Consider the following 12,284-nt stretch of genomic DNA (forward strand, 5'->3'; position numbering starts at 1 on the left):
TCAGGTCTATGAACTCTGGTGAGAAAAATAAAAATATATTAATTTTCACCAAGCTCTAACTGAAATCTAGCATTTCCTTCAATTATTTGAAACACACACACACACTCACTGAGGGTCCATTCTTGTGATTATCATTGGTTTGACTTGTTTGCCACCTGGGAAAATAAAAAGGTCAGCCTATGCAGAATTAGAAGTTTTAATGGTATTCCCATCATCCTGTAAGAATGATGTTTGCCATGGTGAGTGTGGAGATAGAGGAAGATTTTATGTGAATTGTATCCTTTTTAATCTCAAATAAAATTGTTATTGCACTTTTATGGTCTGTGAATTTCTCATAACATTATAATCCCAAGCTTGAATCAACGGACTGGCTTGAATTAGGTCTGGCCCAGAATACTATTCAATATCACAATCTCTCATGTACTTCATTAAAAACCTCAGGAAGTTTTGTTTAGCTTCAACAATTATTCATCAGTGCTAATATCTGCACTAACTTCACCTCAATACTTTTTCTTTTCTGGCCCCGTTTCAGGAACTCATATTTGGTGGGTACTCCCAGCTTCATTCCCTTGCTATTCCTTTAACTAATGAGGGCTACATCATTATAACAGCTATAATTACAATGATAATATTAACTATTTTTCATAATCAGGTCAAAATGGTAACAGTAAAACATCATTTTCCATTTATTTTACTTCAGAGATTACACTTCTAAAGCTGTAAGTTATAAAGCCTAAAAGAGACATTCATGTAATCTCAATAATTCCACAAGGAAAACCACTAAGTTAATTTCCCCATATTTCCTTTCATCCTCACCAGGAGGAAGTCATTGCCAATAAAAGAGTATTTTATTCTTCAAAGCTCAGTCAATTTTTGAACCAATGCCTTTTAAAGGAGATGGAAAATAATTATATGAGTTCTCTTAGTATGAATCAGCTGTCCTTTCTGGCTCTGTTTAGGATTTTAAAATATGTTATTTTTCCTTTTCCTTCAGGTTGTCTAGCACAGGTAATGTGAATTGGGAAACACCATACAAGTATTAAGGAAGATAAACGTTCTAAAATGTTTTCTTTGTAGAAAATCTCAGTTGAGGGCTAGAATAGACAACTAGGGTGAAGTCTCTGATGGACAAAGTAACTTGTGAAAGAGTTAGGGCCCCCTAAATGCTGGCTTTTTTCCTTACTTGGCTCACTTAGATTGGGGCCACTCAGACAGGAAGGTCTAGTTGAATACCTTAAGGAGTCTAATGGAGACAGACATGGTCTAAGGAGTTTGCCAGTTTTGTCTTTGGTTCTGGGAGTCTTTTCTTGTATATTTTCTTTTTGGAATGAATATGAGGGATCCTTTTCATGCCTGGAATTTGTGAAAATGTTTTTCCATGGAATATATAGTAAAATGAGCACAGGATTTGGAGTCAGAGGATCAGGTTTCAAAGCCTTTTTTTTCATTCACTACCTAAATTACCTTGGACAAGTCATCTAATTTCTCTGGGCCTCAGTTTCCTCATGTGCAAAATGAAAGAATCAGTATGTCACAGGTAGAAGTTTCCTGTCTCAGGCTTAGTGAAAATCTATTCTCTTCAAATATAAGTGAGCATTTGGTCTGAATACTGTATAAAGCAGTTGTTTTACTTAAGCAACCAACCAAATATTAATGGTACATGTGAGTGGTCACTCTACCATGGACCTAGAAATTCTGTGAGGTCTCAAAAGCCTAAGAGGAACAAGTAGAGCAGTCCTCATATATTAGTCAGAAGTGGCAGCTCTTTCCCTGCAGATTGCCATTCTGAGGGCACCCCAGATCATCCACTTAGAGATGGGAGGTGCTTCTCAGCAATTCTTATTAGTACCACCCTGTTGAACTCAAATCTGACTCATTACAGAACTTCAGAGGTCATATAATACAGCCCCATAATTTTACACATTAGGGAGCTAAATCCGAAAAAATATTAAATCACATGCCTGATGTAACAGAAAAAAAAAGTGGTGGAATCAAACTCATAGAACTGGACTGGATGACCTTTGAAGTTCCTTCCAGATCTAGATTTATGAGTCTAGGCTTCCATAACTTGTATGCACCTTAAAAAAATTAATGTTGGTGTTTTAAGCAATCTTTTGACTTCTTATAAATTGTCATTTTAAAAACTTGATAATCCACTTGCTTACAATGGAAAGGACACTTCCAGAATTGTTATTCATTGTCTATGTTTTATATACCTAATGTTTGGGAAAAAGACTGGAAGCTTCAGACCTCTAATTGTCATAGCAATAGCATAATGGTTACCTTAGTCTATCTTCTTCCCATAAAACTATAAAGTCTGAAGCAGGTGTCTAGAAGCAGCTAAATTTAGACCAATACACTCTTGGGAAGTATGTAAAATTTAATATATGGTCTTTAAAAACTTGGTACTTCCTTAAAAAAGATTATTGGTTCATTTCATCCAGGTCATAAGATGGTCTAGAATATAGAGTATAGATAGTTTCTCAGTATCTCATAATGTTTCATCCATCTCCTCCATGTTGGCAAAAGAAGGATTCCCCATCTTGAAACAGTTATAATTTCACCTTGCAGCTGAATACAAACCATCCATGCCAAGAATAAAGAGAACATTAAACATGTCAAATGTAGGAAGGAAAGCTACTAGATGACTTATAGCAGCTAATGATGCAGAACTGTCAAAGATCACAAGAGACTGGCAGTTCTAAGACTTAAGTGTTTGAGCATAGCTTAATGAGAAAACATGCGTATGGGGTAAATAAGCATTATTCCACTGGATATTGATTTATGATGAATAAAACAGTTTTGGTAGATTTTTTACTCTTATTTGAGCTTTTGAAAGAACAGGAAAAATAGATATTTTACATAGAAAAACACAAATGTATGCTATGCTAGGTATATATGTATGTGCATATACGTAACTCATACATGGTAGGCATTTAATAAATGCTTATTGACGGATCACAAAAACATACAATCATACATGTGTATATGTATATATAGCTAGCTAGCTTTATATGTGTATGCATATTCATATGTATATGTGTACATGTGTATAGATATGTGTATCTATCTATATGTGTGTGATATACATATACATGCATGCATAAATAAATATGTTTGCTTTGTTTTGTTTTTACTAGCCTTAGAACATTTATTGTAGCATTTGGATGATAGGTGACTTCCCCAGGGTCTGATGGCCAATATATGTCAGAGGCAGGACTTGATCTTAGGTCTTCCTAACTTCAAGATTGGTTCTCTTGGTCAGAATTAATTTTGCTTATGACTAATCCCTTCCTGAATCTACCCTCCCTGTTATTTCCTCTGCCTCCCTCTACTCTCTCCCTGTACTCTTATTCAGTTGTTAAAGAGAGGAGGGAGTAGAAGAGGAGAGGAACAAAGCCCTAAAGCTCTTTAGTCAAAAGTTCCATGGCCTCCATTGTTTCCCATCTAACCCCCAGGAAGGAAAGGGGAAGATTTGCTTTCCCAGGAACACTTAATTGTTATAGTGATGTACTCCACAGCTTCTCTCCTTCCCCCTCTCCCCATGTGCCTACTCTTTCCCTAGTTACCCTCTTTTGTCCCTTAGTTTGTTATCCTCAAAATGATTAAGTACTTAGTTCAAAATTTCCCACTCTTTCCTACCTTCCAAATTCTAGCTTTAACTTATTTTACTTACTGTCCTTTAAAAACTACTTTGTTTTGTTATCTTCATTTTTTTCCTCTTCCAGTCTATTCATATTTTGTATTTTCTGAATCATGAACTATTCACTTACTTGTTACTTCTTTATTCCTTCTTTATCCTTCATGGGGTCAAAACATCTGGGGCCACAGATGTTGACTCTGTTTTCTAAACACTTTTCCACAGTGGTTCCTTTATAGATATTGCTGCATCTTTCTTTTTTTTTTTTCCTGCCCTACCTTGATCTTAAAAATATTGTCACGAAGTATGCAAAGTTAAATAAAAGCAGTTTTGCATGGTAGAAATTACCCTATACCCTAGAGCTAAGTGGTCTTAAAGTGATGGAATAATCTCTGATACATAATTCTCATTATCTTCTCCTTTCTTACTGGGCCCTCTCTATTGTCTTTCAGTTCCTTGTTCTTTCTGGTCAAAACTTAAACTACAATCTATACTCACAAAAAAAAAAAACCCCTCTTTGCCAGTCTTCCTGTCTTCACTCAGTCTTTTCATACTACCAAAGACACTGCATCAAAAAAAAAAAAACACTTTGAAAAATATAAAGCGCTGTACAGATGTAAATGATTGTGGTAATTTTTCCTACACACAACAGTAATTAATCATTTTTCATAAATGTAGTGCTGGCAATGGCATTTCTCTTCTCATTATTCTAAAGGAGCTTACAAGTGTGTGTGTCTAATCAGATAACTATGGAGTGTGGTATTAAAAATCTCTACGAAAAAATATTTTTGCTGTTGTCCCAGTCATGTCCAATTCTTTGTGACTCCATCGTTTATCTTTCATCTCTCCCTGGCTGCTGACTCCTTTCCTACTGCCTACAAATAAGCCCTTCTTCCATCCCTGAAAAACCCTCACTTAAGCCATATAGCCCAACTCCATTCACACCTCCTCAGACCTTGCCTATTTTTTTGATAATGCCTCCAACATTGGATATTCTCAGTGTCTTGTGTTCTATTTATGACATTGTTCTTTCTCATCATATAGTCCTTGTATTTTATCTTCATTTTTCAAAACACTTTTCTTTGAGTACAACTTTGAAAACTAACCCTACTATTTACATGCATTAAGTATAATTTTTGCAAATGTGAATACTTTGTATTACTTTATGACATAACACTATCTATGAAGCTCTTAAGTGTACCATTAGCATGATTGAGAGAAGCCTCAGAACAAAACCATACTAGAGATGCTGCCAAGCCTGCATCTGAATAGATTGGCCTTTGAGTCAGGTCTTACCTGAAAATTGAATTATTAACATGGAACCATGTACCAAAAGTTGGGTCACAATACACACAACACAAACAAACACATTATTTTCTAGTTATCTTCCTACCAATAATTTTCTGATATTGTCCCCTTGGCCCTATTTGGCAACTTTCAGGTTGTCTCCTTGAAACCAAGTCTGAGTTCTATAATAAGTTATAGGGTCAATATTCTTTTCTTGTAAGCCTTAGAGGGGAAGGATGGTCAACCTTCAAACTTAAATAATTAATCTTGGGGACAGGAGTTCAAAGTATTATTGATGTTGTTTCCTGTTCACTTGGGGTGTGAAAGAACCAGCCAATAATAGTAGCTAGATATTCTTAAGCCTGACAGAATCCCCCCTGCCTCTAAAGTCAACACGCTTCTCTGACCGGGTAAAATGTCATCATTACTGATGTAGAGATAGCAGAGAACTAACTTTATCCACCTGATTCTTTCTTCTTCTTCTTGTGGACTTATTTGCATTAAATGCTATATGACCCACAAGTATTTCACTGCATACTGTTCCTTAACTTGAATTAGCAAATTGGACTATCCTACAACACATATGTCACCCAAAAGTTGAAAGTCTCAGTTTCTTCCAAATTAAACATAGACACCATTACTGAATTCCATTACCCATTACTATTACATAAAACTGACAAAGGAGAATTTAATTGTTATAGGCAAAAGATAATCTTGTAGCATTTTGAGAAAATTATACACGTTATTGAAGAATTTATGTTCATTAAATCAGAAGAGCAAATGATACTGTTAGAGATGTGATTATCTTGGAAACTAAGTGAATTGTGAGAGACATCTAAAATGCACTATCTAAATTTAAATATATATATATATAAATATATATATATATATTGTTTTCTGACTATGATGTGACCCTGTTCTAATGAAGCAAGGCATTCGTGATAGTTTATTTTAAATTCAGCTATAACAAATACAGAAGTCTTTTCTCAAGCAAAAAAATAGTTTTTAGTTATTTATAAATATATATATATATATAAAATTTAACATTTATTAAGTTTTATCCTACTGAAGGTAATCTTTCTTGAAATAATTGGTTGATATTGTCTCTGATTGTTTCTTAAGACTTTATACAAAACATATCTCATCTCTTCTAAGTTGATCCTGTATCTTTTTTGGGGGGAGAGGGGTTATGGACTGATTTACAAAGCTCCCAAAGTCACCAATTTAAAAGAAAAACAATTATGTGATCCTCCATTACTGAGCAGACTCAGTTTCTGAATACCTGTAATGACCAATGGACAAAATTGACATATTAAAAGTCATAAGCATTTTTGGGAAAAAGGAATGCATTTTGTAGCACCTTTTGCTACCCACTGATTTTTTTGCCATTATATTACATTTATCTGATGTATTAGAAGTCACTACACCACATGCATGTTCATAATTGTTTCTAAACATATGGTTGACTTGTAATGGGAATATTGAATTGAATCTTTTCAATATCCTATTAGTTTGTGATCACCATGTCCCTGCCAAGAGATTATATGAAATCCCTTCCTGATTGCTCCAAGAATGCTGAAGAATCCTGGTAAATCAAATAGCTTTCCACCTAATGGAGGTAGCCTTATGATAACTTTCTTAAAATTTGCTTTAAAAATTATACATTATTAACAGCTAAAGAATGACTCCATATCAAACAAGAGATAGAGGTGTAAAGATAAAGTCAATAATTAATTCTATAGAACAAAATTATTCCCTAAGAGTTAAGGAAGATTGTAAACTATTAACAACTATATGAAAGACAGCAGCAAAACACTAAAAGTAAGAGAAATTCAAATCAAAATAACCCTAAGATTTCACCCCAAATACTGAACAATGGCAAAGATGGCAGAATATAAGAATAACTAATTTTGACAATGTTTTAGAAAAATAGGTTAATTACTACATCGTTTGTGGAAATGTGAATTGGTACAATTATTTTCCATTATTAAATTAACTAAAATATTTATGACTTTTATTTCTGAGGTTCTACTAATATCCCCAAAGAGTTCATCAATAAAAAATTAGATCCTTTATACAGCAAAAAAATTTTATAGTATCACTTTTTGAAGTAGCAAAAACCTGGAAACAAAGTAGAACCTTATATTCAGTTGGTGAATGGATAAGTAAATTGTGTCATAAATGGAATAAATTGTATTGTGCTAGAAGAAATTATGTCATGAATACAGACACAAAATGCTGTAGGCAGAATGCAACAAACAAACATACACAAGGAATATTACAATGTAAATAGAAAGAAAAACCAATCATTTCAAATTGAATGCTATGAAATTGAAACAAATAGATGAGGTCCCCAAAGAAGAGATACAAGAAGGTGCCCCATTCTCTTCTTTAAAAGAAATAGGGAGGAATGAGTTTGAAACATAAAAACTATTTCTATTATTGTTGTTAACAAAAAAAATAATATCAGATTTCTCTGAGAGAATATGAGGGGAGGGGATACATTGCTTAAGTGATAAAACCCTGATTTAAAAAAAAGTCATGAATTTTTAAAAGAACATGAATAGCTGCAGAGACATCAGTTTCTTAAGGAGCAAATTAAGCAAGGAATTACTATGATTCAGGAGTTTCATTTTGGGGCTATTGACTTCCCTAGAGAAAGCAAATCTTAATTCATTTTAGTTTTAGGGATGTTTTCAGTGTCTGAAACTTTAAACATTTCTCTGACAAGCATGTTACTGGTTTTGCTCCCATTTCTAATCCACCCCTTTAAAATTATTGGGCTCTTTCTTTCAAAATGTATACACTGGAGATTCTCAATATTAGTGAAGCCACAGTGTTAAGTATTTCATAATATCATAGAATCAGTATTGTAACAGTAGAGGTCATTTCATCCAACCTCCTCATTTTACAGATAAGGCAACTGAGGAGCAAAGAGATTATGTGGGATTATGTGATTATAGGTTTAGGTCTGAAAGGGAATTTAAGAGAACATGTAGTGCAAACACCTCACTGTACAGATGAGAAAACTGAGTTCTAGAGAATTTAAATGAATTTCTCAAGACCACAAAGATAGTACACAATAGAGAGGAGATTAAAATATGTTGAGCACAACATAACAGAAAAGTGCTGGATCTGGATTCCAAAAACCTACATTTGAATCTTGCACCTACTGCTTACAACTTTTGTGACCTCTGATAAATCATTTAATTTCTTTGAGCCTATAATACCAATCAGAGGCAACTTCCAAGGTTCCAAATACCAGCATAATAACTCTTTATTTTATTCTGTGACAAATTAAGGCAAAACATTAACAGAAGAGGGATAATCAAAATATAGCATTCACCAAGTGTGATTCAATAAATTTCCAAGTATACTGCACCCCTGGAAAGTACATTCATTTAGTCAATCACAGTCTCTCTTCTCAAATGGAGATTAGTTTCCAATCATAAACAAAGTACATTCATTTGGTCAGTCACAGAGCACAAAAAGTTTCCCACCCCTGGATCACAACTAAATTACAGTTATCATCAGTTAAAGCCTAGTACCTTCTCAAAAGGGGCAGTGGAGAGCACAAAGGCCATCTACTCCTGAGGTTAAGATATCATCACAGCATTTAATACCCAAGGAGAGGTCTTTTCATCATCTTGACCTGAGGCAAGTTCTCAACAATCTCTGTTCCTGGGGAGAAAAAGCTTAACAAAGCCACAAATATACATTGCCAGTATCCTCATCAATTCACTCTCTGCCTGCAGAACAGTCTCAGGACCCCAGAAAACATCAGTAAGACCCTCTTCCAGGATTTCTGTAAACATACAACAAGAAAATCCTTCTTCAGGGCTTCTGAAAGGTTCCAGGACCTCTGCAACAACAGCACTGTCCTTTACCAGAAGACAAATCTGGCAAAAAAAAAAACATTATAACAGACAGACAAAATACTGGCATCACAGCCATGTCTCCTCAGTCTTTGGCAGCTCCTGGTGGCAGCTCTCAAAAGTCCTGGGCATCTCCAACTGGGCCTCAGCAATCCTCTCTCTCTCTGCCTCCATGATGCTGCTCCCAAAAGTTCTTCTGGCCTCTCTCTGCTTGGGCCTCTCTGTAAATCCATGGTACCGGCTCCTCTGAGTTCAGCCCTCTCTCTCTTCACTTCAACAAGTCCATCCCACAAGTAGGATTCACAAGCTTTGGGTTTCAACCCTCAACCTGAAAACCAAGCCAATACAGGGGGATCTTTAAATTCCATTACTATTACAGATCCTCAGTTTCTTCATCTGTAAAGTTAGGTAGTAAAATGAAGTGATCACTAAGAACCTTCTCAGCTACATAGCTATGGTTTTGTGACTTCCCCAAAGCCTTATGGCTAATTAGTAGCAGAACTACAATTGAAGTCAATGTACTTTGATCCAAATCTTTGCTGTATGTCAGTTGAATATTCCCTGCTCCAGTCTCTTCCTGTACTAATACCTTGTGTCTTGCCTTTACTGAGGTCCACGAGTCATTTCTTGACAACTGCAAAAGGGGAAAAAAGGTGAATGGCATGTAGTTTCAATTACTAGAATATCAAGATTTTCATGTAATTATGAATTCAAGGCCATTGCCCTCTTTTATCAACCAATTACTGTCAAATATTCTATCTCACTTTTTTTTTTTTTGCTAATTTAAACATCATTGTTTTCAATGAACTATACTGGTGGTTATATAAGGTATAAAGTTTTCATGCTAAATTTTAAATGGGTGTCATGTTGGCCTCTTCTACAATCTGGAGAAAGTCAGAGGGAGAAAACTGGACCTGACAAGAGCTACATAGCCTCAGTTTGTGCTGGGAAAGGGAGAAGGGGTGCTTCCCCTTCAATAAAAATCAAACTATAAATTTGTCCCTTTCTCTTACTGCTTGGGAAGCATAAATAACTCCTTAGTTTCCTCATAATCCCCAACATGAACAGAGAAAGCTTTTTCTTTTATTTTTTTATTCTTAAAGGAATGAACAGGAACCATCCACAGTCGAAGTCATTGGACCCTGCCTAGACATAGCTTCACGTTAAGGTAATGAGAAAAGGTGAGACATTGCCTTCTCCTAGACCAGACCTGTACAACTTGGCAGTAGGTAGGGGCCAGAATTAAAACAGGCTAAACTTCTTCAGATCACAGATAGGTTTTTAGCTGCTCACCTTACAAGTAAAGGTATAATTAATTATTAAACTACTTTGCAAATAAACCATATTGAAAAAGGAAAATTTCAACTAATATCAATTAATTATACTTATTACTTAAGATTTTTATCATGAAATCACATTAATGTTAAAAATTTGCTAAGTAGGACATTTTAAAATACATTTTTCAGGTTTTCTAACTGTTTACATTTAGCTTATGGGACTTATTACACATCTTACAGGTACTTTATTATACTCTGGAATGATGTTTAAAATAGATTTCATTGGAAATCTGAAAATGAACCTTTGTAGTCACCTCATTTTCTTAATTTCTTGAAGAACCTTTATTCCCCACTGAGATTTTTCAACAATTTGGATGCTTTAATTTGTTTTTCATTGGTTTCCAATTTGCTTAAGTCAGGATGTTTCTATTTTAAATGGGGACAGAGGCTGTACTCCTTCTGAACGACAAATACTTCTCAGCAAACAAGGCACAATATTTTGTCTGTTGTGTAAATAAATAAGCATCTATTTGTCCAATCCAGATTAAAGACTCTATGTTTTGATTTGATCTTCCATTTCTTTTTTCACCCATTTTATAAATTCACCCCAAAACTTTAATGTTAAAACCAAAAAAATCTCCACAGAAACTGTTCACATAAAAAGAAATATTGAACTGAGTGTCTGACCTTGGAGAGAGCACCAAATGCTCATGTAACTTAAAGGGCGGCCATGCAGGGAGTAAGGGGAGGAAGCATCACACAGTAGGTGTCGGCTGCTTTGGCACACGACTGCACTCACTTTGTCCCTGTTCAATGCCAGTAACTGCTGGAAAAAAAAAAAAAAACAGCAAAAAGATAGACTAATGATGGTTGGTTACTGCAGGTCACATGACAAACAAGAGAGCATGCCCACCCACCAAATTATATGACAGGTACAATTGTAATTAGTGGAAAGCAGGTTAAGCAGGGCATAGACAAAGCAGTCCTTACACCTTTACTTTCTTTTATATCCTCTACATTTTTTGTGGGTCACCCAAAATCCTTTGGCAGGCCACAAGTGGACTGCAGGCTGTATGTTGTCAGGCCTGTCCTAGATCAGTGGCTAATTTCCATTTCCTCAGGGAAGTAGGTTAGGAATCACAGACTCATTACCTTCTCTTCTCTCCCAAAATGATAAACCATATTACAACACATATTTCTCTAATGCTATCATCTTTGCAAAGTGTTTTCTTATAACAACCCTGTGAAGTATGTAATGAAAATATTTTTATCTTTATTTTACAGAAGAGGAAATCCTGTGATATTTGATACTGTTACAACTACTGTTATTCTGAGTCAGGCTTTGAACCTATGTCTCTAGATTCCAAGTTCAGCTACCATAAATATAATATTGATTATTTTGATTTCACTGAACTATTGACAAATTATGCCTATTACTGTGATTGTGTATACTCGTTATGTCAAATCCATAGCCCACAGACTATATTGTGGTCTGCAACACATCTTATTATGACCAAAACCAGATTAAAATGTAATTGGAAAATACTTACCAAAATAAATAAAAGTACATTAGAATAGTGATAATGTTAATTTGTGGCTTTCTAAATAAATATGCAACCAGTAGGAATCATTTCCAATTTATTTGCTACCCCTGATATATACCATTAAATAATTGACAGATTAATTTTTATAAATAATTTTATTTCAATGCTAAATTATCTTTTTGACTATTCATTTTCACTGTCATTCACACAGAAAATACAGCTTGAACAAGACTATAGGACCATTGCTGGACAAATTGTAGAGAATAAGGTAGAAAGAAATGATTTGTTTCCTTCCAAATAGAACACCTGTCTCACCCCTCCAACTTCTGCATTGCAGCCTATGTCAACACCCCCCCAATTTCTAGAAAAGCCGGAATTCCTGGCCAAAGAACAGTCAAATCTGGTGACAGTTAGCTTTTTGTCTGGAAAGTCTGAAAAAATAAGAATGTGAAGTATTGGCCACTGTTGCTGCATACCTGAGCTTTAAAAATGTGTCCCCAGACATTTAAACAGAAACATCAAATTCTGAAATGTTTAAAAACAAAAACTGACTAGTAGTATTTCAAGCTAATTCTCCTCTAGCTCTCCAGAAATAGTTTGAAAAATCTTTTTAAGTTTGTTTTTCTTTATCTTTTCTTTTTTAAAGTAATAGGAGATTAGG

The sequence above is a fragment of the Petaurus breviceps genome, unplaced genomic scaffold, assembly GCF_028583685.1.
Source record: "Petaurus breviceps papuanus isolate PSGF00001 unplaced genomic scaffold, PetGlider_PUasm1.0 80, whole genome shotgun sequence".
In the NCBI taxonomy this organism is placed as follows: domain Eukaryota; kingdom Metazoa; phylum Chordata; class Mammalia; order Diprotodontia; family Petauridae; genus Petaurus; species Petaurus breviceps.